The 27933-nt window shown below is 45.9% G+C and overlaps 35 non-coding genes across 35 annotated transcripts; all 35 read left to right on the plus strand.

The window, feature by feature from the left end:
* Nucleotides 1–14973: 14973 nt before the first annotated feature.
* Nucleotides 14974–15047, plus strand: Trnar-ccu (transfer RNA arginine (anticodon CCU)). The gene has a single exon. It is a non-coding gene; the product is annotated as a tRNA-Arg (tRNA).
* A 1266-nt stretch (nt 15048–16313) lies between these two features.
* Trnar-ccu (transfer RNA arginine (anticodon CCU)) lies at nt 16314–16386 on the plus strand. The gene has a single exon. It is a non-coding gene; the product is annotated as a tRNA-Arg (tRNA).
* A 252-nt stretch (nt 16387–16638) lies between these two features.
* On the plus strand, nt 16639–16711 carry Trnar-ccu (transfer RNA arginine (anticodon CCU)). Its single transcript has one exon. It is a non-coding gene; the product is annotated as a tRNA-Arg (tRNA).
* A 252-nt stretch (nt 16712–16963) lies between these two features.
* Nucleotides 16964–17036, plus strand: Trnar-ccu (transfer RNA arginine (anticodon CCU)). Its single transcript has one exon. It is a non-coding gene; the product is annotated as a tRNA-Arg (tRNA).
* A 259-nt stretch (nt 17037–17295) lies between these two features.
* Nucleotides 17296–17368, plus strand: Trnar-ccu (transfer RNA arginine (anticodon CCU)). The gene has a single exon. It is a non-coding gene; the product is annotated as a tRNA-Arg (tRNA).
* A 578-nt stretch (nt 17369–17946) lies between these two features.
* Nucleotides 17947–18019, plus strand: Trnar-ccu (transfer RNA arginine (anticodon CCU)). Its single transcript has one exon. It is a non-coding gene; the product is annotated as a tRNA-Arg (tRNA).
* A 252-nt stretch (nt 18020–18271) lies between these two features.
* Nucleotides 18272–18344, plus strand: Trnar-ccu (transfer RNA arginine (anticodon CCU)). Its single transcript has one exon. It is a non-coding gene; the product is annotated as a tRNA-Arg (tRNA).
* Nucleotides 18345–18596: 252 nt separating this feature from the next.
* On the plus strand, nt 18597–18669 carry Trnar-ccu (transfer RNA arginine (anticodon CCU)). Its single transcript has one exon. It is a non-coding gene; the product is annotated as a tRNA-Arg (tRNA).
* Nucleotides 18670–18921: 252 nt separating this feature from the next.
* Trnar-ccu (transfer RNA arginine (anticodon CCU)) lies at nt 18922–18994 on the plus strand. Its single transcript has one exon. It is a non-coding gene; the product is annotated as a tRNA-Arg (tRNA).
* A 259-nt stretch (nt 18995–19253) lies between these two features.
* Nucleotides 19254–19326, plus strand: Trnar-ccu (transfer RNA arginine (anticodon CCU)). The gene has a single exon. It is a non-coding gene; the product is annotated as a tRNA-Arg (tRNA).
* Nucleotides 19327–19578: 252 nt separating this feature from the next.
* Trnar-ccu (transfer RNA arginine (anticodon CCU)) lies at nt 19579–19651 on the plus strand. The gene has a single exon. It is a non-coding gene; the product is annotated as a tRNA-Arg (tRNA).
* A 259-nt stretch (nt 19652–19910) lies between these two features.
* Trnar-ccu (transfer RNA arginine (anticodon CCU)) lies at nt 19911–19983 on the plus strand. Its single transcript has one exon. It is a non-coding gene; the product is annotated as a tRNA-Arg (tRNA).
* A 259-nt stretch (nt 19984–20242) lies between these two features.
* On the plus strand, nt 20243–20315 carry Trnar-ccu (transfer RNA arginine (anticodon CCU)). Its single transcript has one exon. It is a non-coding gene; the product is annotated as a tRNA-Arg (tRNA).
* A 252-nt stretch (nt 20316–20567) lies between these two features.
* Nucleotides 20568–20640, plus strand: Trnar-ccu (transfer RNA arginine (anticodon CCU)). Its single transcript has one exon. It is a non-coding gene; the product is annotated as a tRNA-Arg (tRNA).
* Nucleotides 20641–20892: 252 nt separating this feature from the next.
* Trnar-ccu (transfer RNA arginine (anticodon CCU)) lies at nt 20893–20965 on the plus strand. The gene has a single exon. It is a non-coding gene; the product is annotated as a tRNA-Arg (tRNA).
* A 252-nt stretch (nt 20966–21217) lies between these two features.
* Nucleotides 21218–21290, plus strand: Trnar-ccu (transfer RNA arginine (anticodon CCU)). The gene has a single exon. It is a non-coding gene; the product is annotated as a tRNA-Arg (tRNA).
* A 259-nt stretch (nt 21291–21549) lies between these two features.
* Nucleotides 21550–21622, plus strand: Trnar-ccu (transfer RNA arginine (anticodon CCU)). Its single transcript has one exon. It is a non-coding gene; the product is annotated as a tRNA-Arg (tRNA).
* Nucleotides 21623–21874: 252 nt separating this feature from the next.
* Nucleotides 21875–21947, plus strand: Trnar-ccu (transfer RNA arginine (anticodon CCU)). Its single transcript has one exon. It is a non-coding gene; the product is annotated as a tRNA-Arg (tRNA).
* Nucleotides 21948–22199: 252 nt separating this feature from the next.
* Nucleotides 22200–22272, plus strand: Trnar-ccu (transfer RNA arginine (anticodon CCU)). Its single transcript has one exon. It is a non-coding gene; the product is annotated as a tRNA-Arg (tRNA).
* A 259-nt stretch (nt 22273–22531) lies between these two features.
* Nucleotides 22532–22604, plus strand: Trnar-ccu (transfer RNA arginine (anticodon CCU)). The gene has a single exon. It is a non-coding gene; the product is annotated as a tRNA-Arg (tRNA).
* A 252-nt stretch (nt 22605–22856) lies between these two features.
* On the plus strand, nt 22857–22929 carry Trnar-ccu (transfer RNA arginine (anticodon CCU)). Its single transcript has one exon. It is a non-coding gene; the product is annotated as a tRNA-Arg (tRNA).
* Nucleotides 22930–23181: 252 nt separating this feature from the next.
* On the plus strand, nt 23182–23254 carry Trnar-ccu (transfer RNA arginine (anticodon CCU)). The gene has a single exon. It is a non-coding gene; the product is annotated as a tRNA-Arg (tRNA).
* Nucleotides 23255–23505: 251 nt separating this feature from the next.
* Trnar-ccu (transfer RNA arginine (anticodon CCU)) lies at nt 23506–23578 on the plus strand. Its single transcript has one exon. It is a non-coding gene; the product is annotated as a tRNA-Arg (tRNA).
* Nucleotides 23579–23830: 252 nt separating this feature from the next.
* Trnar-ccu (transfer RNA arginine (anticodon CCU)) lies at nt 23831–23903 on the plus strand. Its single transcript has one exon. It is a non-coding gene; the product is annotated as a tRNA-Arg (tRNA).
* A 260-nt stretch (nt 23904–24163) lies between these two features.
* Trnar-ccu (transfer RNA arginine (anticodon CCU)) lies at nt 24164–24236 on the plus strand. The gene has a single exon. It is a non-coding gene; the product is annotated as a tRNA-Arg (tRNA).
* Nucleotides 24237–24495: 259 nt separating this feature from the next.
* Trnar-ccu (transfer RNA arginine (anticodon CCU)) lies at nt 24496–24568 on the plus strand. The gene has a single exon. It is a non-coding gene; the product is annotated as a tRNA-Arg (tRNA).
* A 260-nt stretch (nt 24569–24828) lies between these two features.
* Nucleotides 24829–24901, plus strand: Trnar-ccu (transfer RNA arginine (anticodon CCU)). Its single transcript has one exon. It is a non-coding gene; the product is annotated as a tRNA-Arg (tRNA).
* A 259-nt stretch (nt 24902–25160) lies between these two features.
* On the plus strand, nt 25161–25233 carry Trnar-ccu (transfer RNA arginine (anticodon CCU)). Its single transcript has one exon. It is a non-coding gene; the product is annotated as a tRNA-Arg (tRNA).
* A 252-nt stretch (nt 25234–25485) lies between these two features.
* Nucleotides 25486–25558, plus strand: Trnar-ccu (transfer RNA arginine (anticodon CCU)). Its single transcript has one exon. It is a non-coding gene; the product is annotated as a tRNA-Arg (tRNA).
* Nucleotides 25559–25817: 259 nt separating this feature from the next.
* On the plus strand, nt 25818–25890 carry Trnar-ccu (transfer RNA arginine (anticodon CCU)). Its single transcript has one exon. It is a non-coding gene; the product is annotated as a tRNA-Arg (tRNA).
* Nucleotides 25891–26149: 259 nt separating this feature from the next.
* On the plus strand, nt 26150–26222 carry Trnar-ccu (transfer RNA arginine (anticodon CCU)). Its single transcript has one exon. It is a non-coding gene; the product is annotated as a tRNA-Arg (tRNA).
* Nucleotides 26223–26433: 211 nt separating this feature from the next.
* On the plus strand, nt 26434–26506 carry Trnar-ccu (transfer RNA arginine (anticodon CCU)). The gene has a single exon. It is a non-coding gene; the product is annotated as a tRNA-Arg (tRNA).
* Nucleotides 26507–26758: 252 nt separating this feature from the next.
* On the plus strand, nt 26759–26831 carry Trnar-ccu (transfer RNA arginine (anticodon CCU)). Its single transcript has one exon. It is a non-coding gene; the product is annotated as a tRNA-Arg (tRNA).
* A 260-nt stretch (nt 26832–27091) lies between these two features.
* On the plus strand, nt 27092–27164 carry Trnar-ccu (transfer RNA arginine (anticodon CCU)). The gene has a single exon. It is a non-coding gene; the product is annotated as a tRNA-Arg (tRNA).
* Nucleotides 27165–27668: 504 nt separating this feature from the next.
* On the plus strand, nt 27669–27741 carry Trnar-ccu (transfer RNA arginine (anticodon CCU)). The gene has a single exon. It is a non-coding gene; the product is annotated as a tRNA-Arg (tRNA).
* Nucleotides 27742–27933: the final 192 nt, after the last annotated feature.

The following is a 27933-nucleotide window of genomic DNA, read 5'->3' on the forward strand; positions in this document are numbered from 1 at the left end:
TTCCAAGTATTCTCTCATTAGTGGCGTCAGCGGTGCCCCTCTTCTCACGATACGTATCTTTGCCGCCAGTCGTTTGAGGGCAGACGTCCGCTCACGTGCACGCTGACGACCCCAAGACGAAAGTACGCCTCGCACCCAAACTTTAAAGGTTTCCCACTCCATTGCTGATGGCGTGCGAACCGAAAGGTAATCTTCAATTTTGGTCTTCACATCGGCCACAACTCCGTCATCTAGCAGCAACGAGGTATCAAGACGCCAACGAACATTTCCGCCCACCAGGAACTGTTCGATATTGAGGGAAAGGATCACAGCATCATGATCACTCACGTGAACACCAAGCTGACGTGTGCTAGCTACTCTGCACCCCAAAATATGTGCCTGGAGAAAGGGCGGGACGTAGAAGCGATCTAGGCGGCTCGACGACTGGCCGCGAGACCACGTAGCTGCAAACGTCGAACCGTGTAAATGTGTCCAGGCATCAACGAGGCAGCGTTGCTCCAATAATCGGCGCAGCTCCCTGGCATTCCATGTTGGTCTGCCACGGCCCGGTCCACGAACATCGCGATCTGAGTCCACAACACAGTTGAAGTCCCCACACAAGACGGCGTCAGACGAAACAAAACTAGTGCGAAAATCATAGAAAAAGGAATTGGTCTCACTCACACGGGCAGGAGCATAAACGGTGAAAAATGTCAGTTTCCTGCACCCGACAAAGAAATCAAAACGAAGCGCACGCGCGTCTGCATCATATCTCGCATAGCTGTGGGACAACAAGTTGCGATTGAGTATAACAACTCCTACACCGCACTGATGCGCAGAGCCAAAGCTGAAGAATGCGCGGACATTGCATCGTTGAGTGAATGAGATGACATCCGCGTAACACGTGAAATGAGTTTCTTGTAAGAAGAGCAGGTCACAGTTCAAGCTGCGCGCGAATTGTATAACAGCTGCCTGCTTGGGCGCTGATCTGAGTCCTTGCACGTTAAGAGTCATGACATGAAGAGCCATAAGTGAATGTAAAAGAGCACAAAATATCAGTCGCATGAATCGTCTTCAGGAAATACAGCATGAACAGCATGAAGCCTAGGAGAACCAGTCCGCGGCTTCTTGTGATGGCGTTTCGGCTTCCCGTTGGATGCATCAGTCCCATCACCAGACGAGGTGAGGTTGGATTGGTGTTTCCTTACACAATTCCCAACAGGGGGCTCATCGCTGTCGGAACGTTGCAGCGAATACACTGAAGTCGAAGTTTCACTGGTGCAGGAGCTTGGAGGAGCTGACCTTACGTCTAGCCCCTTCATGTTGCCCTGGTCGGGAATAGCTGCCTCTACCACTACTTCTTCTACCATAGGGTAAGTTGGAGGGGGAGCACACGTCACAGGCCGAGTGCACAGATCGAGCGCATCGGATGCGGCCGCTCTGTCTTCCGGGATGGCGACGGCGTCCACTTCCATTTCAGCGTCACCAGTAGACAGCAAAGCAGAGTCGCTTACCGAAATACTGACTCCGCCATCAGCGGCGACGTCGTCCGCTTGATGTTCAGGAAGGGTCTCTTCGGGTGCACAGGCCATATTGCTAACCTCTGGCAGAGGAGGAAAGTCTGATGCCTGCATTTGATGTGAAGCATCTTCAGACGATGCGGTAGCCCTGGGCAAGTCTTGTTGAAGGCCACGCGCGGCCGAAGAATACGAACGTCGCATGGTGCAGTCAACCGTTGCGTGGTTGTGACCACAGCGACGGCACAGGGCGCGACAACCCGCCGTAGCGTGACCAAACACGGCACATCGTTCACGACGAGGGACCTTACAGTCGCTCCGGATATGGCCCTCAGAGCCGCATCTGCCACAAACTTTCTTGATGCCCTTGTAATCAATCATCGCCCGATCACTCCCAACGGATAGGAAGTTGGGCACTGGTTTTTTCATCTCAAACTTGACCAGGCGGATGCCGTTTCGGATATTCGGACGATCTTTGTAGACCGGAAACGAAAACGCTTTGACTGTTCCAAACGGAGCAAGGGCATGAACAAGAGCATCGTCGGAGACATACTCGGGGAGTCGCTTGACAGTTATGTATACTATCCTGGAAGTTGTAATAGGTTCCAACGGTACCTCAATATCGCCCATGACAACCTTGCCGGCTTCGAGGAAGGAGTCACGTGCACGTGTATGTTTCGCAGTCACTTGGAAGCTGAGGCCACCCTGGTGCTGAAGCGAGTGTACATGGTCATCACCGACCAAATCACAGACGGCATCGAGGACGCCGTCTACGGGAACCCCATCGGGGACAGTGAAGTTGAAAGCGTGATCCTTGGGAGGTCTCACGGTGGCCAAGACCGGCGCCGCAGGGACGCTGGTAGACATGGTCGACATTTTGTAGAATCCTGGGTTAGACCACCCGACAGGAAGCCAACCCCGGGAGGCCACAAATAATTAAATCTCAAGAAACTTGGCAGAGCTCGATAAATGTGCGACTGTTCTGGCTTGAACTTGTCTCCTGAATTGAACTTGTCTCCTGACTAGTTCTGCTACTCCCAAAACAAAACAACAAACAAACAAACCCAAAAAAAAAAAAAAAGTACATTCCCCATCCCCAACAATTAGTGTGTTAGTACACTAGGTGCAAGTGAATAAATATCACTAGAACATGCAGAGAAACAGATACACACTAATGCAAAGATACACACTGCAAATACACACTAATACACACTACAGAGATACACACTGATAGAGGCACTCACACAAAATCCTAAAATATGAGTTCCATGCCGCAGCTCACAAGGAAGTTCTCAAGTGCCACAAAGGCAGTGTCTCGCTTTCTTGGGTCCCACAGTCCGAGCACTTTCACCACGTCGAATCGCCTGCTGTCCAGGCGGTCGAGGGTATACCTCAACCTAGCCCTTTGTGGAGCATACTTTGTACAATGCAGGAGAATGTGCTCAGTGTCCTCCACTGTCGCACACACTGAACAGTCTGCAGAGTCAGCCCGCGTCTCAATGGGCCTCCGTGTACCGGATGGGAACCGGTATTTCCCTTCCGGATCGATCTTGAAGAGGAGAGATGATCGGCGATCAGCTTCCCGTAACTATTCCTCCATACCTGCTCTTGAAATGGACAGAAGTAGCGATTTCACGTCTGCCTTTAAAAATGGCACCACATATTTTGTTGACGAAAGATGTGCTACGTCCGCTAATATGTCTGCGGCCTCATTACCCGGTATGCCAATGTGCCCAGGTATCCACTGGATGAGGACGTCATGACCGGTGATGTACGATCTTGCGTATTCTTTTAGTTTGTCGTGAACAACTGGATTAATACGTCCGCCAGTCAAGAACGATTCTATAGCTTGAAGTCCAGCCTTGGAGTCACAGTAGGTAACCCACTGAGCCGATATCTCCCTTGTGCCTATATAATCTATTGCCATTTTAATCGCAACTAACTCAGCCATGGTCGACGACGTGCGATGCGATAGTCTCGCGATCCCTTCCCTACTATGCTCTGGCACCACAAATGCAGATTCAGATCCTGAGGTCGTCGTCGAGCCGTCAGTAAAAATCGCCGTCCTGTTCTTGTGATTATCCATTGCGGCAAGGCAGTGCTGTCGGATTGCCAAGGTTGGGTGATGTGCTTCTTTCTGCAAACCTGGTACGGACGTGCAAACTACCGGAGGTATAAATGTCCATCGAGGATGCAGCGCCGTTTCCTGTCTTTGCCCCTTAGGAATTGTTCGGTGGTGTAGAGCGATCGCGTTTGAACTGTGCATTTTTGATAACTTTTAGCTCACATTTGCAAAACACAAACAGGTTTGTTATGTTATGGTATGTTATACTACTGCATGATATTGGCTACAGAGCTAGTTTCCCTCATTCAGTCAGTTGCAAAAGTAGTGTAAGCGTGTTCACAGCACAGTTCAAAGTTCGCCTGCCGTAGTGGTTAGGATGGTCGCCCTTAATTCTGGTGCTTCGTGCAAATTAAAGAGGAAATTTTAATCCTTTCCAAGCTACCCCCGTATCTCTATAGACGGGCGTCGTCTCCCTCGTGATTGTTTCTTCGTGCAAACAGGGATACACACGGATGCAGAACAGCTGAAGGAGTCTCCACACGGTGACCAGGAGGTGACGCTGGTTCAGATCCCGCCATCGGCTTTGCTGCCTGAGGTTTCCCCTCTGTTTTCCGGTAGATTTTTCAGACGTATGTTGGCACAGTTCTCCCTGAAGTCGGCCCTGGACACGTACTAAACCCCTGTACTCCACTCCTTCCTGCAGTCCTCTTTCCATTTGTCCACGTCTGTACGCCTCCCAAAGTCACAGTTGCTTCGCGGCACTAACACGGAATAAAAAGTTAAAAACTATTCAAACTGTTTATTTTTCAACTTTATTGTTGTAATAGCATGTAAGCAAAGCGTCGTGTCTTTTGGAACAGGAGCACGAAAATATATCGGAAACGCGACAGAATGTTGCTACTATAGTAACTGCATTCCTAACGTACTGCCGACTTTGCTTTAAGGTGTTTGTGCCGCAGGTGAAGCATTTCTGGCAAGATACAAGTACCTTATCTTATTTCCTCACGTTAAATACCTTATACCATAGACATCTGAGCCACACAAAACGAAGAAACAAGATCAGAATTCGACAATCAGCGTAGGCATATATTAATGTTCTTTGCACACTTGCTTGGTGGCCGTACACTCTCGATTAACTTTGATACCGATTTATTGCTTATAGCGTTTGACATGTTTTGGAAAAAATTACGTTTCTTTTTTGTTTCAGTAAATGCTTCATTACGGCGATAATCTCACACGGGTAAACTCTTCCTGAGGAAATCATGGTCATGGAAAAAGCGTGTTAAACGCAGTTTTTCGTATATCCAAAAGCTTTTTAACAAAAGCCGTCGTGTGACAGCATGCATGGAAGCAGCGGGTAGACAATGACGGTTACTTGAAATTCCTCACTCTAAGAAATGAAGGGAATCGCGAGGCGTCAAAGGCTTGCCAGACCCCCATTCACCGCTTCTCCGGCAATAACCCCACCCTTCCTTCTCGTACTCCTTCGAGCGGAATCTGTTTCGTGGGAGAACGGGGGAGTGGACCCGTTGGAGCATGGAGGAAGGAAACACAAGGAGCAGCCCCTCCGACAGTTTTCTATAGGGACGAGCGTAGCCGGCCTCGCATTGCATTCTGGGATGCTCCTGTCTACCACGTGACCGCTCACGTGACCCTCCAGACAGCATGGCTCCAGCAAAGCAGACGACGCGAGCTGTAGCTGTGTCGCAGTTCAGATGGCAGTATTACGTTGAACGCGTGCTTGCACTTCATTTCTATGTGTTCGAATGTTTACTGTTCTATTAGAAGACCAGTCACAGTGTGCAGAATGCAAAAGGAGTACGCGTGACCGGAAACATCACGTGTGGCAACGGTTACTTCCAACGTATGTACTTTTCTTGACTAAGTGATAAAGAATGCCGTCCCATAAATCAGATTTGTACAAGAACAGAATATATGAAATGACTCTGCGGTAGAGTTTGAGGTCCGAAATGAACAATTCAAGATGACTGGAAGACACACGGCGACTAAAGCAAGTTACCGTGTACTTACGAACAAAACGAGTTCCCGTGACAGAGCTGCTTTCAGTTCAACGAGAGCCGCAGCTGGGACAGGAACACATTACCATACGTCATTTCTACGATGGTGCTCACATTTTCAGAATAAATTACTTTCAAAAAGCAAAATCATACGGAGAGCAGCGCGAGAAACAAAGCCTTACAAAACCGAAACTTTAGAGGGGATCACGTGGTGGACAGGAAGCAATGGCGATTTTGACTCGAGCGACCGCTAGAGGGTGGCTTCGCTAGTCTGGAGGGAAGAGCCGCTCCTTGTGTTTCCTTCGTCCATGCGTTGGAGCCCAGCCAGCAGTACCCTCAAAACGTGAGACTACATGAAACGGCTGCTCGCATGCTGTAAAACGCGTAGATGAAACGTTTGCTCTACTAATGTGCCATGTACAAACAATGATTGTGCTTAGACAATTAAAAAGGAAAACGAAAAACTCAGAAGATACACATACACGCATAATACGCCTCCCAACTCATATTCCAGGCTCCAGAATCCGGGATTTGCCGCTCCACCTTTTCGGTCCGTCAACGGATTTGAAACACGCAGAAACACTCGTGGGTGCTTGCACACGGTCTTCCTAGTTCCTGTAGCTTTTCGTTAATCGTTTTCGCGGGACGTTTACGTGAGGATAGCACCAGTGTCACTGTTTGTGAAATACAACTAGTCGACGAAGCAAAATCTTAGTGGAAGGCGATCACCGTGCGGACGACGTGAAGGAGGAATTACGGGGCACAAGCTTTCGACACCCTAACGGACAAACTGCTGATGCAGGTAAATATGGATATCTGATTTCGTTGTATTGCATGCGTTTTCTGCGCTTCTTTGCACAATGAATGCAGGGACAGTTGTGCTGTGTGAGGAAGAGTGTGTGTCTAAGTGTATACGTGGTTACGTTTGATGTGCTTTCGTTATCTTTGTGATACCTTGTGTAAGCTTCGCAACCGTCGTACGCGTAACTCGTGCGTATAAAAAGAAACACGAAGCTTCGTTGTCGTCGTAGGGCACTTATGCCCAGGGCCCGCTCTGGCCGAGGGACGCAGAGTCGAGACAACACGTCTTCACACTTCGAGCTTCCAGAACAGACTCTTTTATTTCACACTATCTACAGCAAACGAAATCGGAGCATTGGATTACGTGAGTTACAATATGCTGCGTTAGGCACGTACAGACCACCCTGCCGGGGAAGCGTACCCTGGCCCGTGGCATCCTCTTGCAACTTATGACCAACGTGTCAATGAGGGCAAACACGCGCACTTGCTGTGTGTCAGAGTACAGCTCACACTTGTGTCACGCTTTGTGTGCTTTGAAGATACCCGTACAGACGCGACATTGTTTCAACATCTTCTAAGCCTGCGCGTTTGTACGATCGACGTGTATGTGCACTTTTGTGCGGGTGGCGAACGCCACACAACTCGTAGCTGTGTGGCGTTCACCACCCGCACAGAAGTGCACAGTGCTTTTTCTTCGAATATCTTGAAACAGTGTCGCGTCTGTTTGCATGTTGCTGTGTTATTGAGCATACAAATCAGTTGTTTTTCCTCCCCCCGTTTTTCGAATGCGCTTGTCTGCCTGTGGTCTGTCTTTCCATTATTCAAATGAAAGGCAGAGTGGTTAGGGAATTTGTGCAGTTCAACGCAGGACGGAGATTTCACATAACGTATGATGTACATATTATACAGTTGCTAGAATAGCAGAATATTGGTGTGAAGATTGAGTGATTCATCACGTTCACAGGTTCGCGCCCAGAATATAAGACTTCGGCGTTATGTGCTACTACAAACTGGCACAGAGTATCTCAGCCTATAGAATATCTCTCCAATATTTAATAGCTGTCTACAAAATGCACGCAAGCTTCCCTCTCGACTTCACAGGATATGTATACTTCACTCTGGTGTATTTCATGGAAGTGATACATGACAGTACTACTTGAGTGGCGCCTGCATCCTTACAGCCCCCGTACATCTCCACCCGTATCCCTGCATCTCTTTTTCCTGAGATGATTGAATCCCCTGCTGTTCCCACGGTCAGCATTTTATGCTTGTATTATCGTATTTGTCATTTGCATAATTTGGCGTCACAACCTCATGGCGTTGGATACAGCTATGATATGATTTTGTCCACGTTTTGTTCTTATGGACAACTTTTCTTTGTGCGTGTGTGTGAAGCATGTGTGTCTGTGCAGTAACAGCTTCATGTGAGATGTACTTCAGAACACCGCATCAACTGAGATTGTGTATTGTATCTTCATGCATTAAGCATCTGTCTTTCTCCAGCTCATTGCCTTTGAAATGGAAGCACAAGCCATACGTGGGAGGAGAGAGCTGGAGCCATGGTTTTGATGCTGTTGACCTTGGAACCTGCTTTGCAAAACTTAAATGCAAGGTAATCCTCAGCTCATCACCTTTCTACTCTAGCAGTTCAGATAATTCTTCGGTACACCAGAACCATGCGAATACCTGCTTCTCCCCAGTGGTACACCTTCTGCTCTGGTTATTTATGAAGGTGTCTGCTGGTCAGGAAACAGTGACTCTGTGTTGAAGGTATGACACTGCACAATCTCAATTTATTGAATAATACAGGTGTGTCACATATTTAGTCGCGATTGTGATTTGCCCATCGCATTAGGTGCCATGGTCAGTGCTATGTTCCGCTTCCTGCCACCACTGCTAAGGGAGAAGACAGATGGAGTCATCAAGAAGTTGGTAAGCAGTTCTTTGTGCTGTAGGTCTATTTTGCTAAGAAGGGGCGGGTGGGTTTCCAAGATATGTGGAATATTTCTACACCTATCTTAGCCATCGTGCAACCTCTGTCATAATGAACATATAGGCGCATACAAAGATTATGCGTAAAGAAGCATACATTAGGTTAATATCGAGGGTTTTTACTGAATACAGATATTTATTTGCAGATAAAGATAAAGGTAAAATTATTTACTTTAGGTATAGATTCTATCACTGCCCCTAGGTTACTGGCATTGGACCCTACAACTAGAGCTGTACGATATGACAGTTAGTCAATTCGCTAAATGTTTGAATTATTCATTTTAGGAGTAGGTAAAGTTTGGCTAGAGTTGGAGCACCCAATTAGACTCACTGCAGTTAACATGCACCTTCGGAGGTCACGCTAGTAGTTTCTTTGTGCTACAGTACACATTTATGCTTTAATATCTAGTGCATACATACAGAGTGTTTCATGTAAAGTGATAAAAAATCCGAACTGCCGATGTAGGCGCTGGAGCATTGCGGAACTTTCGGTAATTACCAGTTCTGGAAACATTTGCCACCATCAAGGAAGGCTTTGGACAATTTTTAACTGCAGGGAATTTATTTTTAGTCAATTGAACTTCGAAAATTGCCACGCGAACCTTACTTTCTTTTCACAGCAATACGAAGTGCTACACGGACAGCGCCCAAGAGGCCCAACGAAAACTATGCGAAAATAACTAAAGAAGATGGCGTTGTGTGTAGAGCACACATAGTACTTTTTCACCTCTCAGCCAGCTTTGGCATTTTCTGTGGCTATTTCGTTTATATTTTGTATTGTGGCTGCAACATACGGCAGAAAATGGCTAATGGGAAATTATTCGCAGTTATCTATATTCTATTGTGTACTGTACCTCACCTGGAATTTTAGAATTTCGACACCGCCCTGGTCGAACACTTATTGTCACGAACACGGTCTGATTTATGTCATTACAGGTAACCTACTTCAACTGATTCCTGTACATGACAGTCGCTACAAGGAAATGGACTTCGGGTTCGATGACCACATGTACATCCCTCTTTTGAAAGTATATTAAAAATAAAATACATAGTGTGTACATGATGGTGTAGCATATCTGCTCAAAAGCACCATTTTTTTTTGCTTGAAAAGTTTTTTTTTTCTCCCGCAGTAGGTTCTCAAAAATGGCTTGGGTCAATCACATCACTACAGTGCTGGTGAGAAACATAATACTTTTACCTTGTTTCATTCAAATACCAAAAGCACATACCAACTCAATTTTAAGCCCTGAATTATCATACGGACTTTCTGTGGAAGAGATAGAACTTATGAAATTATATTATTATCTGATAATGTGGCACTGTTTTCCTGGCACTCTTCATAATTTCACTCTTCAAATACCTTACTTGCAGAAGCCGGGAGAGCCCCATGTGCATCCTACCATCATCCATCACACAACAGATGACCTGCAAGCTTCTGCATCATTCTCTGTTTTGACCGAAGGGTTCATGGTCGGGCATCCAGTATGCTACCTTCTTTACCGTTAACGTTGTGTACAATACTAGAGCTTAACTAATTAACTGTTACGTTAACGTGGGATGACTGTTTGGAGCATATACAGATTGACGATGTGCAGAAATCTCGTAATGTACATCGATCTACTAGTTGCCATAACTTATTGCTGTGCTTCATTGATTTTCATATAACCCTCCATTGTAGAGGGGGTTGCCTTGGAAAGCCCACCCTTATTCAGTTTTTGCGTGCTACAGCTGAGTGACAAACGCCTGCGAGATTGCAAGGGCACAGCACATGTTCTTGTTATCAGTGGGCAAACTGGGAATTAATCAGGAATAGCAGTACAAATGTTACTCGAATGTGTGAAACAGGATGCGAAAAGATTTTGAAGACAGCGCTAAAGTGTTACTAGCAGACTTCTTATACAGTAACAATGGCAGCGTCAACGGAAAGTATGCAAGTGTTACTTGAATTCTGGTGGCAGCATCACCAACCTGCACATCAGTAAGACGTTCGTGCTGTTGCCAGATACCTTTTTGCATTCTATTTTGCGCATTTGTTACGCAACTTTTCATATCGAATCACATCCAAATTGTTCTCTCAGTTAATGAGAACTCGTTCTTTCTCAGTTCGGAAATCCACAGGTACCATTTCCGTATCTGCAGTACAGGAAATATCAGGCTGGTGGGTTTTTGAAGGCACCGAAAACATTAAAAATTTTAAAAATAACAATTCAGCTGTTCACTCTAACTGGTGAAACTGGTTTCAAGAAGTATAGGATAGTCAATAGCCACTACACTCAGCAAGTGCTAGTTGTTAATCGATGTGCATCATCAGATTTGTGCATGGATGTGAACAACGTCAAAGTTGAACAGATGGTTCAGGTATTTCAATTTAAAGAGCAAGGCATGTGTAACTTAGTCACTTAGCCTATTGCTGCTGTCTTGTCTCAAAGGAGTGCTAATTGTCAAAGCAATAAAAATATCTTATGTTAAGCCTGTAGTCTGGAACCACTCAGTAGATTGTTAAAATGTAGAATACCATTTGCAACAAATTATGTATTTCTGCTGTATGTTCGAACTGCCAGTACACCTTGGTGTAAGTGACCAAACTAAATTGTACGTTCTGGCCAGCAACTGGCGCAGTTAGCGAGTACTGCAGAGAAACATAATTTATTGCAACAGTGCTTCGTTTTGGCGCATTTTTTGTGTGGGGGTGGAAGGACCCCCCACTCCCGGGGACATCAAATGACTCCCCCTATGGGGTCACTTGATGCCCGTAGAGGTCAAGGTAGGGGGGTAGGGGGGGTGGAAGTCAAATGACTCCCCTTGATGGTATCAAATGACCCCCCTGCCTTATATGTATATATATATATGTATATATATATGTATATATATATATATATATATATATATATATACGCTACAAAATTTAGGTTCGAACGACCAGGATGTTGAATATAGATAGGGGAGAAAAGACACCAGAGACTGAAGTAGGGAGTAGGGGTAGTTATTTATTAAGCTGGCATTTAAACTAAGGGTCTGGGGAAGTCTACGTTTCGGCGGAAGCTCCGCCTTCTTCGGGACTGAGACGAAAATCTATGTACAAGGTCTTTTAAAAGGTTACAAAAGTGTCGTCACAGTTGGTACAATTCCACTGCGAGGCAGTCGTCAGTGAGTCATGTTCTGGAAGATTCCCGAAGGTTCCTGGGTCATCGGCCGGGGAGATTACGTGTCAGAGTCTTGGGTCGCGCTCGTTGAAAACCTGTTGTCCGGGGTGTTCTTAGAGTCATTGTGTCCAACTGTAAAGAAAACAAGAAAAGAGGCAGCGGGCACTCCGAGGACATACAGAAAAAAAGTTATCCGGATATGCTTCTTACAGTTGATAGCACTCCTTTATCCTCATTTATTAGAGATTGGAATTTGTAGATCAAGTACGATTCGCGTTGCTCTCTGCAGCGATCGGATGTGAAATTTGACTCTAAAATAAAAAGTGCGACGTTATTAATGGAATGACCGGGTCGACTAAAATGGCGAGAAACCGGGAGGCTACCTTTTTTCGAAACATCTGATCGGTGGTTATTGAATCGAATCCTGAATGAATTTTTACTTTGACCTACATATTGCGCGGAGCATGTTGTACATTGAATGATATAAATAATGTTACTGGAGTTACAGTCAAAGTCGCCATTGATTTTAAGGGAGAAGTCGGAGTTTGTACTCTTGACCGCTGCCGTGCTTTGCATTGATTTGCATATTTTGCATCTTTTACCATTGCATGGATGGCATCCCGCCGTAGGTGTTAATGGTTTTGGAACTTTGGAGTTGACTAGTCTATCTTGGAGGTTGCGGGCACGTCTGTAGGTAACTCGTGGCTTCTCGGCAAATATTTGTCGTGTCCGTTCAGATTGCAGAAGGATGCTATGGTGGCGGTGGAGGATACTGTTAATATTACCCGCGCCTGCACCAAAGGTAAGAACAAGGTTTACGCGGTCGCCCTTGGGTTCGTCGTTGCGTTTACCGAATAAGTTCCTCCGGTCTGTTTGTCGTGCTTTGGACAGGGCGTCTCTTACTAGACTGGGTGGAAAATTACGATTAACGAAGGTCTGCTCTAATTCCGCGAGGTTTTTGTTTAGAACATCGTCGTCCGAGCAGATCCTCCTGTATCGGAGTGCCTGGCTATAAGGAATGGCGAGTTTAGTATGGCGCGGGTGGCAACTGTTAAAGGAAAGGTACTGCTGAGCATCAGTTGGCTTTCGGTACAGGTCAGTGGAAAACCCCTTCTCCTACGGCGGGATGCCATCCATGCAATGGTAAAAGATGCCAAATATGCAAATCAATGCAAAGCACGGCAGCGGTCAAGAGTACAAACTCCGACTTCTCCCTTAAAATCAATGGCGACTTTGACTGTAACTCCAGTAACATTATTTATATCATTCAATGTACAACATGCTCCGCGCAATATGTAGGTCAAAGTAAAAATTCATTCAGGATTCGATTCAATAACCACCGATCAGATGTTTCGAAAAAAGGTAGCCTCCCGGTTTCTCGCCATTTTAGTCGACCCGGTCATTCCATTAATAACGTCGCACTTTTTATTCTAGAGTCAAATTTCACATCCGATCGCTGCAGAGAGCAACGCGAATCGTACTTGATCTACAAATTCCAATCTCTAATAAATGAGGATAAAGGAGTGCTATCAACTGTAAGAAGCATATCCGGATAACTTTTTTTCTGTATGTCCTCGGAGTGCCCGCTGCCTCTTTTCTTCTTTTCTTTACAGTTGGACACAATGACTCTAAGAACACCCCGGACAACAGGTTTTCAACGAGCGCGACCCAAGACTCTGACACGTAATCTCCCCGGCCGATGACCCAGGAACCTTCCGGAATCTTCCAGAACATGACTCACTGACGACTGCCTCGCAGTGGAATTGTACCAACTGTGACGACACTTTTGTAACCTTTTAAAAGACCTTGTACATAGATTTTCGTCTCAGTCCCGAAGAAGGCGGAGCTTCCGCCGAAACGTAGACTTCCCCAGACCCTTAGTTTAAATGCCAGCTTAATAAATAACTTCCCCTACTCCCTACTTCAGTCTCTGGTGTCTTTTCTCCCCTATCTATATATATATATATGTATGTATATATATATATATATATATATATATATATATATATGTGTGTGTGTGTGTGTGTGTGTGTGTGGCAGGGTTTGACTCCCCCAAAGGGAGTCACCCTGACTCCCTTATTTTTTAGAGTGTTTGGTGACATAAGCTACTACTATTCTTGGAGGCGTTGGCTCCGGCGAAAGCATGAGAAAGCATTACGCTATTTACCTGATCGCTTACCACCCGGTAGCTCTACTTATTGGTGACTTGATGAGTGGTTGCTTATGATGGCAGTTGCCCTACTTGACCACAGGGAAAACTGACCAACCCGTCTACAGTAAGTGGACGGAAACGCTTGAGGTTGTTGATTATTATTACTGTATTCTGAATGCTGGCTTTGTGGGGGAACATAAATATAGTACCGTCTTTAGAAACATTCCGCAACCCTGTGCCTATTGTGAGGTGTTGCCTAGAGGAGGGTAAGTAGCGGTGTGGTAAGCAGTAAGAAAAGTAGCGGTATGGTATTTACGAGCGATTTGTGGCGGCGCTAGTATTGCACTACTTTTTCTCGAGTAGCGAACAGCAGGTACAGCACTGATTAAGTCGCTTGACACTGACCGATACCAATTTGTTGTCAATCTGCACAAGATGATTGACGAGATTACCAGCGAAATCAAAACTGCTAGAGGGAGAAATTCGGCCCATAGCGCGGACCTTGCTCGTGGTATGTCATCTGAACTTTTACCGGTTCTGGAAATACTCAACCGCCTTACTCCTCTCCCTCGCTTTATACTGAAGCTGTACGGGCAAAACCCCGAGCGTAAACTTCGTCTGGCGGTAAAGGCACAATTGCCACAGCTGGCGCTTCAGGGATATCTGGGTGATTTAAGCAGATTCAGCAGGGTGGCAGGCCGACCTCTCAGATTTTTTGTTCCAATATATATATTGAAGCCTAGTGCTTAAGAAGTACATTGGTGGAGGAAATAGCTGAAAATATCTTATAGTTTTTTTTTTTAAATAGTCTTCAAGACTGACCATTTCGAGCACTGCACTTCGTCGCAATTTTAAGGCCTCGTGTCTTTGTAACCATTAAGGCCATGCAGTTATTATCATTATTTTTTGTTCACACTTATTGCCTATGTGCTGCAGTACTGTTTGCTCTATCCTTGAGGTTCTACTGCAGGTGTCCAGATAAGAAATCGCAAACTTGCCTCATTTGCTAGAAATCCTAAACCGGGGGTTGCGGGTTCGAGTACCCCCGAGGGTATGTTCCGTATTGCATATTGTCCGTCTTCCTTTGCTGAAGACCTTAACTGTCGATTTGAGTTTTAAAATTACGGGACTGATATGTCATATTACAGCGTATCAATGCAATACACGGTTCACACGCGCATTTGTGGGTCGTGCCTAGCTGACTTGAGCGACTCTTTCACTGTGTAGCTCCAAGGCGGAGTTTATTCACATTTGTTTTTAACTTCATTTTAATGTCATTTGTTCAATAAATAAGAGGAGATGAAAAACCCCTCGTGGCCCAATGGATAGGGCGTCGGTCTCCTAAACCGGGGGCTGCGGGTTCGAGTCCCGCCGGGGGTATATTCCGTGTTGTATATTGTCCGTCTTCCTTTGCTGAAGACCTTAAAGGGACGGTCTCGTACAGCCGCGGCGATTCCGAAACTTAGCCAAAACCAGCTTCACGCGTACTGTACACATACAACCGTCAAAGTTTCATTCGGAATAACCAAGTCGTTTTCGAGGAATTTGTCGAAACGTGCCGTAAGAGCAGACGACGAAAGCTGTGCCTCTCTCATGCATACGTCACGTATGACGTCGACCTGCGGGTGCGTCGTCGTTGTTATGGTAATTGTAACTTGCAGAAGCACCTTGGTTTGAGTAATCACCTTTGCTCTCGAAATGGGGACACTCAGGCATATACCTCCGCGAGCGGAGAATGTAGTCCGAGCATTGACTGTGGGGTCTCCCATAATGTGGCGCACAATCGGATACGTGGAAGCTAAGTCACGTGTTTTCTTTCCGCGAGTATTTAATGCGGTTTTTAAATAAACACGTTCTCCTTCTCCATGTACGTCGTCAGCGACGCTTGATTTCGAAGCATGACCAGTGTATGACGGGGAGTGTAATGGAAGCGCGCGTAATATATTTTTGGTCGGAGCTGTAATGCGACTGCGCGCGCCTATGGCCAGCGACTTCAGATTTGTGATTGTGGATGGGGTTGTTCTGTGACTTTTAACTTGTTTCTGAGGATAAACATAGTTGTTCTGAACCACCATGCTTGCCACTACATAGAATGCGCGTTTTTCATCTGAGAACTGAAAGAAAATGTACGAGAGTTGCCGCGGTGCCTAGTAACTTCTGAAAGTCGTCTGCTCACGCCGATGCACTAGCACGCGCAAAAGCAGACGATTTCTGTATCCTATCACGGTCTTACCAGCAGGGCGACGTGGCCGTTCTTATTGTTGCCAACACAGATCGCGGCGTGCTCTGCAATCTTTATCAATTTAATTCTGTTATTTAATAACTGCAGTGGAATGTTTTGTCGGGTAAATTAGCAGTATACCATTTTCAACAAAGAGCAATTGAATGGTACACTTTATGAAAGGGGCAGGGGGTACGAGACCGTCCCTTTAACTGTCGATTTGAGCTTTAAAATTACGGGACTGATATGTCACATTACAGCGTATCAATGCAATACACTGTGCACACGCGCCCTTGTGGGTCGTGCCTAGCTGACTTGAGCGATTATCTCGCTGTGTAGCTCCAAGGCGGAGTTTATTCTTCCAAGTATTTGTTTTTCACTTCATTTTGATGTCATTTGTTCAATAAATAGTAGGGGGGCAAATAGCCCTCGTGGCCCAATGGATAGGGCATCGGTCTCCTAAACCGGGGGTTGCGGGTTCGAGTCCCGCCGAGGGTATGTTCCATATTGTCCGTCTTCGTTTCCTGAATACCTTAACTGTCCATTTGAGTTTTAAAATTACGAGACTGATATGTCACATTACAGCGTATCAATGCAGTACACTGTGCACACGCGCCCTTGTGGGTCGTGCCTAGCTGACTTCAGCGATTATCTCGCTGTGTAGCTCCAAGGCGGAGTTTATTCTTCCAAGTATTTGTTTTTCACTTCATTTTGATGTCATTTGTTCAATAAATAGTAGGGGGGCAAATAGCCCTCGTGGCCCAATGGATAGGGCATCGGTCTCCTAAACCGGGGGTTGCGGGTTCGAGTCCCGCCGAGGGTATGTTCCATATTGTCCGTCTTCGTTTCCTGAATACCTTAACTGTCTATTTGAGTTTTAAAATTACGAGACTGATATGCCACGTTACAGCGTATCAATGCAATACACTGTGCACACGCGCACTTGTGGGTCGCGCCTAGCTGACTTGAGCGATTATCTCGCTGTGTAGCTCCAAGGCGGAGTTTATTCTTCCAAGTGTTTGTTTTTAACTTCATTTTGATGTCATTTGTTCAATAAATAGTAGGAGGACAAATAGCCCTCGTGGCCCAATGAATAGGGCATCGGTCTCCTAAACCGGGGGTTGCGGGTTCGAGTCCCGCCGAGGGTATGTTCTGTATTCCATATTGTCCGTCTTCGTTTCCTGAATACCTTAACTGTCCATTTGAGTTTTAAAATTACGAGACTGATATGTCACATTACAGCGTATCAATGCAATACACTGTGCACACGCGCCCTTGTGGGTCGTGCCTAGCTGACTTGAGCGATTATCTCGCTGTGTAGCTCCAAGGCGGAGTTTATTCTTCCAAGTATTTGTTTTTAACTTCATTTTGATGTCATTTGTTCAATAAATAGTAGGGGGACAAATAGCCCTCGTGGCCCAATAGATAGGGCATCGGTCTCCTAAACCGAGGGTTGCGGTTTCGAGTCCCGCCGAGGGTATGTTCCGTATTGCATATTGTCCGTCTTCGTTTCCTGAAGACCTTAACTGTCCATTTGAGTTTTAAAATTACGAGACTGATATGTCACATTACAGCGTATCAATGCAATACACTGTGCACACGCGCCCTTGTGGGTCGTGCCTAGCTGACTTGAGCGATTATCTCGCTGTGTAGCTCCAAGGTGGAGTTTATTCTTCCAAGTATTTGTTTTTTCACTTCATTTTGATGTCATTTGTTCAATAAATAGTAGGGGGACAAATAGCCCTCGTGGCCCAATGGATAGGGCATCGGTCTCCTAAACCGGGGGTTGCGGGTTCGAGACCGGCCGGTTCCATATTGTCCGTCTTCGCTTCCTGAAGACCTTAAGTGTCCATTTGAGTTTTAAAATTACGAGACTGATATGTCACATTACAGCGTATCAATGCAATACACTGTGCACACGCGCCCTTGTGGGTCGTGCCTAGCTGACTTGAGCGATTATCTCGCTGTGTAGCTCCAAGGCGGAGTTTATTCTTCCAAGTATTTGTTTTTCACTTCATTTTGATGTCATTTGTTCAATAAATAGTAGGGGGACAAATAGCCCTCGTGGCCCAATGGATAGGGCATCGGTCTCCTAAACCGGGGGTTGCGGGTTCGAGTCCCGCCGAGGGTATGTTCCATATTGTCCGTCTTCGTTTCCTGAAGACCTTAACTGTCTATTTGAGTTTTAAAATTACCAGACTGATATGTCACATTACAGCGTATCAATGCAATACACTGTGCACACGCGCCCTTGTGGGTCGTGCCTAGCTGACTTGAGCGATTATCTCGCTGTGTAGCTCCAAGGCGGAGTTTATTCTTCCAAGTATTTGTTTTTCACTTAATTTTAATGTCATTTGTTCAATAAATAGTAGGGGGACAAATAGCCCTCGTGGCCCAATGGATAGGGCATCGGTCTCCTAAACCGGGGGTTGCGGGTTCGAGTCCCGCCGAGGGTATGTTCCATATTGTCCGTCTTCGTTTCCTGAAGACCTTAACTGTCTATTTGAGTTTTAAAATTATGAGACTGATATGTCACATTACAGCGTATCAATGCAATACACTGTGCACACGCGCCCTTGTGGGTCGTGCCTAGCTGACTTGAGCGATTATCTCGCTGTGTAGCTCCAAGGCGGAGTTTATTCTTCCAAGTATTTGTTTTTCACTTCATTTTGATGTCATTTGTTCAATAAATAGTAGGGGGACAAATAGCCCTCGTGGCCCAATGGATAGGGCATCGGTCTCCTAAACCGGGGGTTGCGGGTTCGAGTCCCGCCGAGGGTATGTTCCATATTGTCCGTCTTCGTTTCCTGAAGACCTTAACTGTCTATTTGAGTTTTAAAATTACGAGACTGATATGTCACATTACAGCGTATCAATGCAATACACTGTGCACACGCGCCCTTGTGGGTCGTGCCTAGCTGACTTGAGCGATTATCTCGGTGTGTAGCTCCAAGGCGGAGTTTATTCTTCCAAGTATTTGTTTTTCACTTCATTTTGATGTCATTTGTTCAATAAATAGTAGGGGGACAAGTAGCCCTCGTGGCCCAATGGATAGGGCATCGGTCTCCTAAACCGGGGGTTGCGGGTTCGAGTCCCGCCGAGGGTATGTTCCGTATTGCATATTGTCCGTCTTCGTTTCCTGAAGACCTTAACTGTCCATTTGAGTTTTAAAATTACGAGACTGATATGTCACATTACAGCGTATCAATGCAATACACTGTGCACACGCGCCCTTGTGGGTCGTGCCTAGCTGACTTGAGCGATTATCTCGCTGTGTAGCTCCAAGGCGGAGTTTATTCTTCCAAGTATTTGTTTTTCACTTCATCTTGATGTCATTTGTTCAATACATAGTAGGGGGACAAATAGCCCTCGTGGCCCAATGGATAGGGCATCGGTCTCCTAAACCGGGGGTTGCGGGTTCGAGTCCCGCCGAGGGTATGTTCCATATTGTCCGTCTTCGTTTCCTGAAGACCTTAACTGTCCATTTGAGTTTTAAAATTACGAGACTGATAGGTCACATTACAGCGTATCAATGCAATACACTGTGCACACGCGCCCTTGTGGGTCGTGCCTAGCTGACTTGAGCGATTATCTCGCTGTGTAGCTCCAAGGCGGAGTTTATTCTTCCAAGTATTTGTTTTTCACTTCATTTTGATGTCATTTGTTCAATACATAGTAGGGGGACAAATAGCCCTCGTGGCCCAATGGATAGGGCATCGGTCTCCTAAACCGGGGGTTGCGGGTTCGAGTCCCGCCGAGGGTATGTTCCGTATTGCATATTGTCCGTCTTCGTTTCCTGAAGACCTTAACTGTCCATTTGAGTTTTAAAATTACGAGACTGATATGTCACATTACAGCGTATCAATGCAATACACTGTGCACACGCGCCCTTGTGGGTCGTGCCTAGCTGACTTGAGCGATTATCTCGCTGTGTAGCTCCAAGGCGGAGTTTATTCTTCCAAGTATTTGTTTTTCACTTCATTTTGATGTCATTTGTTCAATACATAGTAGGGGGACAAATAGCCCTCGTGGCCCAATGGATAGGGCATCGGTCTCCTAAACCGGGGGTTGCGGGTTCGAGTCCCGCCGAGGGTATGTTCCGTATTGCATATTGTCCGTCTTCGTTTCCTGAAGACCTTAACTGTCCATTTGAGTTTTAAAATTACGAGACTGATATGTCACATTACAGCGTATCAATGCAATACACTGTGCACACGCGCCCTTGTGGGTCGTGCCTAGCTGACTTGAGCGATTATCTCGCTGTGTAGCTCCAAGGCGGAGTTTATTCTTCCAAGTATTTGTTTTTCACTTCATTTTGATGTCATTTGTTCAATAAATAGTAGGGGGACAAATAGCCCTCCTGGCCCAATGGATAGGGCATCGGTCTCCTAAACCGGGGGTTGCGGGTTCGAGTCCCGCCGAGGGTATGTTCCATATTGTCCGTCTTCGTTTCCTGAAGACCTTAACTGTCTATTTGAGTTTTAAAATTATGAGACTGATATGTCACAATACAGCGTATCAATGCAATACACTGTGCACACGCGCCCTTGTGGGTCGTGCCTAGCTGACTTGAGCGATTATCTCGCTGTGTAGCTCCAAGGCCGAGTTTATTCTTCCAAGTATTTGTTTCTCACTTCATTTTGATGTCATTTGTTCAATAAATAGTAGGGGGGCAAATAGCCCTCGTGGCCCAATGGATAGGGCATCGGTCTCCTAAACCGGGGGTTGCGGGTTCGAGTCCCGCCGAGGGTATGTTCCATATTGTCCGTCTTCGTTTCCTGAAGACCTTAACTGTCTATTTGAGTTTTAAAATTATAAGACTGATATGTCACATTACAGCGTATCAATGCAATACACTGTGCACACGCGCCCTTGTGGGTCGTGCCTAGCTGACTTGAGCGATTATCTCGCTGTGTAGCTCCAAGGCGGAGTTTATTCTTCCAAGTATTTGTTTTTCACTTCATTTTGATGTCATTTGTTCGATAAATAGTAGGGGGACAAATAGCCCTCGTGGCCCAATGGATAGGGCATCGGTCTCCTAAACCGGGGGTTGCGGGTTCGAGTCCCGCCGAGGGTATGTTCCATATTGTCCGTCTTCGTTTCCTGAAGACCTTAACTGTCTATTTGAGTTTTAAAATTACGAGACTGATATGTCACATTACAGCGTATCAATGCAATACACTGTGCACACGCGCCCTTGTGGGTCGTGCCTAGCTGACTTGAGCGATTATCTCGGTGTGTAGCTCCAAGGCGGAGTTTATTCTTCCAAGTATTTGTTTTTCACTTCATTTTGATGTCATTTGTTCAATAAATAGTACGGGGACAAATAGCCCTCGTGGCCCAATGGATAGGGCATCGGTCTCCTAAACCGGGGGTTGCGGGTTCGAGTCCCGCCGAGGGTATGTTCCGTATTGCATATTGTCCGTCTTCGTTTCCTGAAGACCTTAACTGTCCATTTGAGTTTTAAAATTACGAGACTGATATGTCACATTACAGCGTATCAATGCAATACACTGTGCACACGCGCCCTTGTGGGTCGTGCCTAGCTGACTTGAGCGATTATCTCGCTGTGTAGCTCCAAGGCGGAGTTTATTCTTCCAAGTATTTGTTTTTCACTTCATTTTGATGTCATTTGTTCAATAAATAGTAGGGGGACAAATAGCCCTCGTGGCCAAATGGATAGGGCATCGGTCTCCTAAACCGGGGGTTGCGGGTTCGAGTCCCGCCGAGGGTATGTTCCATATTGTCCGTCTTCGTTTCCTGAAGACCTTAACTGTCTATTTGAGTTTTAAAATTACGAGACTGATATGTCACATTACAGCGTATCAATGCAATACACTGTGCACACGCGCCCTTGTGTGTGGTGCCTAGCTGACTTGAGCGATTATCTCGCTGTGTAGCTCCAAGGCGGAGTTTATTCTTCCAAGTATTTGTTTTTCACTTCATTTTGATGTCATTTGTTCAATAAATAGTAGGGGGACAAATAGCCCTCGTGGCCCAATGGATAAGGCATCGGTCTCCTAAACCGGGGGTTGCGGGTTCGAGTCCCGCCGAGGGTATGTTCCATATTGTCCGTCTTCGTTTCCTGAATACCTTAACTGTCTATTTGAGTTTTAAAATTACGAGACTGATATGTCACATTACAGCGTATCAATGCAATACACTGTGCACACGCGCTCTTGTGGGTGGTGCCTAGCTGACTTGAGCGATTATCTCGCTGTGTAGCTCCAAGGCGGAGTTTATTCTTCCAAGTATTTGTTTTTCACTTCATTTTGATGTCATTTGTTCAATACATAGTAGGGGGAAAAATAGCCCTCGTGGCCCAATGGATAGGGCATCGGTCTCCTAAACCGGGGGTTGCGGGTTCGAGTCCCGCCGAGGGTATGTTCCCTATTGCATATTGTCCGTCTTCGTTTCGTGAAGACCTTAACTGTCCATTTGAGTTTTAAAATTACGAGACTGATATGTCACATTACAGCGTATCAATGCAATACACTGTGCACACGCGCCCTTGTGGGTCGTGCCTAGCTGACTTGAGCGATTATCTCGCTGTGTAGCTCCAAGGCGGAGTTTATTCTTCCAAGTATTTGTTTTTCACTTCATTTTGATGTCATTTGTTCAATAAATAGTAGGGGGACAAAAAGCGCTCGTGGCCCAATGGATAGGGCATCGGTCTCCTAAACCGGGGGTTGCGGGTTCGAGTCCCGCCGAGGGTATGTTCCATATTGTCCGTCTTCGTTTCCTGAAGACCTTAACTGTCTATTTGAGTTTTAAAATTATGAGACTGATATGTCACATTACAGCGTATCAATGCAATACACTGTGCACACGCGCCCTTGTGGGTCGTGCCTAGCTGACTTGAGCGATTATCTCGCTGTGTAGCTCCAAGGCGGAGTTTATTCTTCCAAGTATTTGTTTTTCACTTCATTTTGATGTCATTTGTTCAATAAATAGTAGGGGGACAAATAGCCCTCGTGGCCCAATGGATAGGGCATCGGTCTCCTAAACCGGGGGTTGCGGGTTCGAGTCCCGCCGAGGGTATGTTCCATATTGTCCGTCTTCGTTTCCTGAAGACCTTAACTGTCTATTTGAGTTTTAAAATTACGAGACTGATATGTCACATTACAGCGTATCAATGCAATACACTGTGCACACGCGCCCTTGTGGGTCGTGCCTAGCTGACTTGAGCGATTATCTCGCTGTGTAGCTCCAAGGCGGAGTTTATTCTTCCAAGTATTTGTTTTTCACTTCATTTTGATGTCATTTGTTCAATAAATAGTAGGGGGACAAATAGCCCTCGTGACCCAATGGATAGGGCATCGGTCTCCTAAACCGGGGGTTGCGGGTTCGAGTCCCGCCGAGGGTATGTTCCATATTGTCCGTCTTCGTTTCCTGAAGACCTTAACTGTCTATTTGAGTTTTAAAATTACGAGACTGATATGTCACATTACAGCGTATCAATGCAATACACTGTGCACACGCGCCCTTGTGGGTCGTGCCTAGCTGACTTGAGCGATTATCTCGCTGTGTAGCTCCAAGGCGGAGTTTATTCTTCCAAGTATTTGTTTTTCACTTCATTTTGATGTCATTTGTTCAATAAATAGTAGGGGGCAAATAGCCCTCGTGGCCCAATGGATAGGGCATCGGTCTCCTAAACCGGGGGTTGCGGGTTCGAGTCCCGCCGAGGGTATGTTCCATATTGTCCGTCTTCGTTTCCTGAAGACCTTGACTGTCCATTTGAGTTTTAAAATTACGAGACTGATATGTCACATTACAGCGTATCAATGCAATACACTGTGCACACGCGCCCTTGTGGGTCGTGCCTAGCTGACTTGAGCGATTATCTCGCTGTGTAGCTCCAAGGCGGAGTTTATTCTTCCAAGTATTTGTTTCTCACTTCATTTTGATGTCATTTGTTCAATAAATAGTAGGGGGACAAATAGCCCTGGTGGCCCAATGGATAGGGCATCGATCTCCTAAACCGGGGGTTGCGGGTTCGAGTCCCGCCGAGGGTATGTTCCATATTGTCCGTCTTCGTTTCCTGAAGACCTTAACTGTCTATTTGAGTTTTAAAATTACGAGACTGATATGTCACATTACAGCGTATCAATGCAATACACTGTGCACACGCGCCCTTGTGGGTCGTGCCTAGCTGACTTGAGCGATTATCTCGCTGTGTAGCTCCAAGGCGGAGTTTATTCTTCCAAGTATTTGTTTTTAACTTCATTTTGATGCCATTTGTTCAATTGTTCAATAAATAGTAGGGGGATACACAGCCCTAGTGGCCCAATGGATAGGGCATCAGTCTCCTGAACCGGGGGTTGCGGGTTCGAGTCCCGCCGAGGGCATGTTCCGTATTGCATATTGTCCGTCTTCGTTTCCTGAAGACCTTAAGTGTCCATTTGAGTTTTAAAATTACGAGACTGATATGTCACATTACAGCGTATCAATGCAATACACTGTGCACACGCGCCCTTGTGGGTCGTGCCTAGCTGACTTGAGCGATTATCTCGCTGTGTAGCTCCAAGGCGGAGTTTATTATTCCAAGTATTTGTTTTTCACTTCATTTTGATGTCATTTGTTCAATAAATAGTAAGGGGAGAAATAGCCCTCGTGGCCCAATGGATAGGGCATCGGTCTCCTAAACCGGGGGTTGCGGGTTCGAATCCCGCCGAGGGTATGTTCCATATTGTCCGTCTTCGTTTCCTGAAGACCTTAACTGTCCATTTGAGTTTTAAAATTACGAGACTGATATGTCACATTACAGCGTATCAATGCAATACACTGTGCACACGCGCCCTTGTGGGTCGTGCCTAGCTGACTTGAGCGATTATCTCGCTGTGTAGCTCCAAGGCGGAGTTTATTCTTCCAAGTATTTGTTTTTCACTTCATTTTGATGCCATTTGTTCAATTGTTCAATAAATAGTAGGGGGATACACAGCCCTAGTGGCCCAATGGATAGGGCATCAGTCTCCTGAACCGGGGGTTGCGGGTTCGAGTCCCGCCGAGGGCATGTTCCGTATTGCATATTGTCCGTCTTCGTTTCCTGAAGACCTTAAGTGTCCATTTGAGTTTTAAAATTACGAGACTGATATGTCACATTACAGCGTATCAATGCAATACACTGTGCACACGCGCCCTTGTGGGTCGTGCCTAGCTGACTTGAGCGATTATCTCGCTGTGTAGCTCCAAGGCGGAGTTTATTATTCCAAGTATTTGTTTTTCACTTCATTTTGATGTCATTTGTTCAATAAATAGTAAGGGGAGAAATAGCCCTCGTGGCCCAATGGATAGGGCATCGGTCTCCTAAACCAGGGGTTGCGGGTTCGAGTCCCGCCGAGGGTATGTTCCATATTGTCCGTCTTCGTTTCCTGAAGACCTTAACTGTCCATTTGAGTTTTAAAATTACGAGACTGATATGTCACATTACAGCGTATCAATGCAATACACTGTGCACACGCGCCCTTGTGGGTCGTGCCTAGCTGACTTGAGCGATTATCTCGCTGTGTAGCTCCAAGGCGGAGTTTATTCTTCCAAGTATTTGTTTCTCACTTCATTTTGATGTCATTTGTTCAATAAATAGTAGGGGGACAAATAGCCCTGGTGGCCCAATGGATAGGGCATCGGTCTCCTAAACCGGGGGTTGCGGGTTCGAGTTCCGCCGAGGGTATGTTCCGTATTGTATATTGTCCGTCTTCGTTTCCTGAAGAGCTTAACTGTCCATTTGAGTTTTAAAATTACGAGACTGATACGTCACATTACAGCGTATCAATGCAATACACTGTGCACACGCGCCCTTGTGGGTCGTGCCTAGCTGACTTGAGCGATTATCTCGCTGTGTAGCTCCAAGGCGGAGTTTATTCTTTCAAGTATTTGTTTTTTACCTCATTTTGATGTCATTTGTTCAATAAATAGTAGGGGGATAAATAGCCCTAGTGGCCCAATGGATAGGGCATCGGTCTCCTAAACCGGGGGTTGCGGGTTCGAGTCCCGCCGAGGGTATGTTCCGTATTGCATATTGTCCGTCTTCGTTTCCTGAAGACCTTAACTGTCCATTTGAGTTTTAAAATTACGAGACTGATATGTCACATTACAGCGTATCAATGCAATACACTGTGCACACGCGCCCTTGTGGGTCGTGCCTAGCTGACTTGAGCGATTATCTCGCTGTGTAGCTCCAAGGCGGAGTTTATTTTTCCAAGTATTTGTTTTTCACTTCATTTTGATGTCATTTGTTCAATAAATAGTAGTGGGACAAATAGCCCTCGTGGCCCAATGGATAGGGCATCGGTCTCCTAAACCGGGGGTTGTGGGTTCGAGTCCCGCCGAGGGTATGTTCCATATTGTCCGTCTTCGCTTCCTGAAGACCTTAACTGTCTATTTGAGTTTTAAAATTACGAGACTGATATGTCACATTACAGCGTATCAATGCGACTTGAGCGATTATCTCGCTGTGTAGCTCCAACGCGGAGTTTATTCTTCCAAGTATTTGTTTTTCACTTCATTTTGATGTCATTTGTTCAATAAATAGTAGGGGGACAAATAGCCCTCGTGGCCCAATGGATAGGGCATCGGTCTCCTAAACCGGGGGTTGCGGGTTCGAGTCCCGCCGAGGGTATGTTCCATATTGTCCGTCTTCGTTTCTTGAAGACCTTAACTGTCTATTTCAGTTTTAAAATTACGAGACTGATATGTCACATTACAGCGTATCAATGCAATACACTGTGCACACGCGCCCTTGTGGGTCGTGCTTAGCTGACTTGAGCGATTATCTCGCTGTGTAGCTCCAAGGCGGAGTTTATTCTTCCAAGTAGTTGTTTTTAACTTCATTTTGATGTCATTTGTTCAATAAATAGTAGGGGGACAAATAGCCCTGGTGGCCCAATGGATAGGGCATCGGTCTCCTAAACCGGGGGTTGCGGGTTCGAGTCCCGCCGAGGGTATGTTCCATATTGTCCGTCTTCGTTTCCTGAAGACCTTAACTGTCTATTTGAGTTTTAAAATTACGAGACTGATATGTCACATTACAGCGTATCAATGCAATACACTGTGCACACGCGCCCTTGTGGGTCGTGCCTAGCTGACTTGAGCGATTCTCTCGCTGTGTAGCTCCAAGGCGGAGTTTATTATTCCAAGTATTTGTTTTTCACTTCATTTTGATGCCATTTGTTCAATTGTTCAATAAATAGTAGGGGGATACACAGCCCTAGTGGCCCAATGGATACGGCATCAGTCTCCTGAACCGGGGGTTGCGGGTTCGAGTCCCGCCGAGGGCATGTTCCGTATTGCATATTGTCCGTCTTCGTTTCCTGAAGACCTTAAGTGTCCATATGAGTTTTAAAATTACGAGACTGATATGTCACATTACAGCGTATCAATGCAATACACTGTGCACACGCGCCCTTGTGGGTCGTGCCTAGCTGACTTGAGCGATTATCTCGCTGTGTAGCTCCAAGGCGGAGTTTATTATTCCAAGTATTTGTTTTTCACTTCATTTTGATGTCATTTGCCGCCGAGGGCATGTTCCGTATTGCATATTGTCCGTCTTCGTTTCCTGAAGACCTTAAGTGTCCATTTGAGTTTTAAAATTACGAGACTGATATGTCACATTACAGCGTATCAATGCAATACACTGTGCACACGCGCCCTTGTGGGTCGTGCCTAGCTGACTTGAGCGATTATCTCGCTGTGTAGCTCCAAGGCGGAGTTTATTATTCCAAGTATTTGTTTTTCACTTCATTTTGATGTCATTTGTTCAATAAATAGTAAGGGGAGAAATAGCCCTCGTGGCCCAATGGATAGGGCATCGGTCTCCTAAACCGGGGGTTGCGGTTTCGAGTCCCGCCGAGGGTATGTTCCATATTGTCCGTCTTCGTTTCCTGAAGACCTTAACTGTCCATTTGAGTTTTAAAATTACGAGACTGATATGTCACATTACAGCGTATCAATGCAATACACTGTGCACACGCGCCCTTGTGGGTCGTGCCTAGCTGACTTGAGCGATTATCTCGCTGTGTAGCTCCAAGGCGGGGTTTATTCTTCCAA

Source organism: Ornithodoros turicata, chromosome 2, assembly GCF_037126465.1.
Source record: "Ornithodoros turicata isolate Travis chromosome 2, ASM3712646v1, whole genome shotgun sequence".
Lineage (NCBI taxonomy): Eukaryota > Metazoa > Arthropoda > Arachnida > Ixodida > Argasidae > Ornithodoros > Ornithodoros turicata.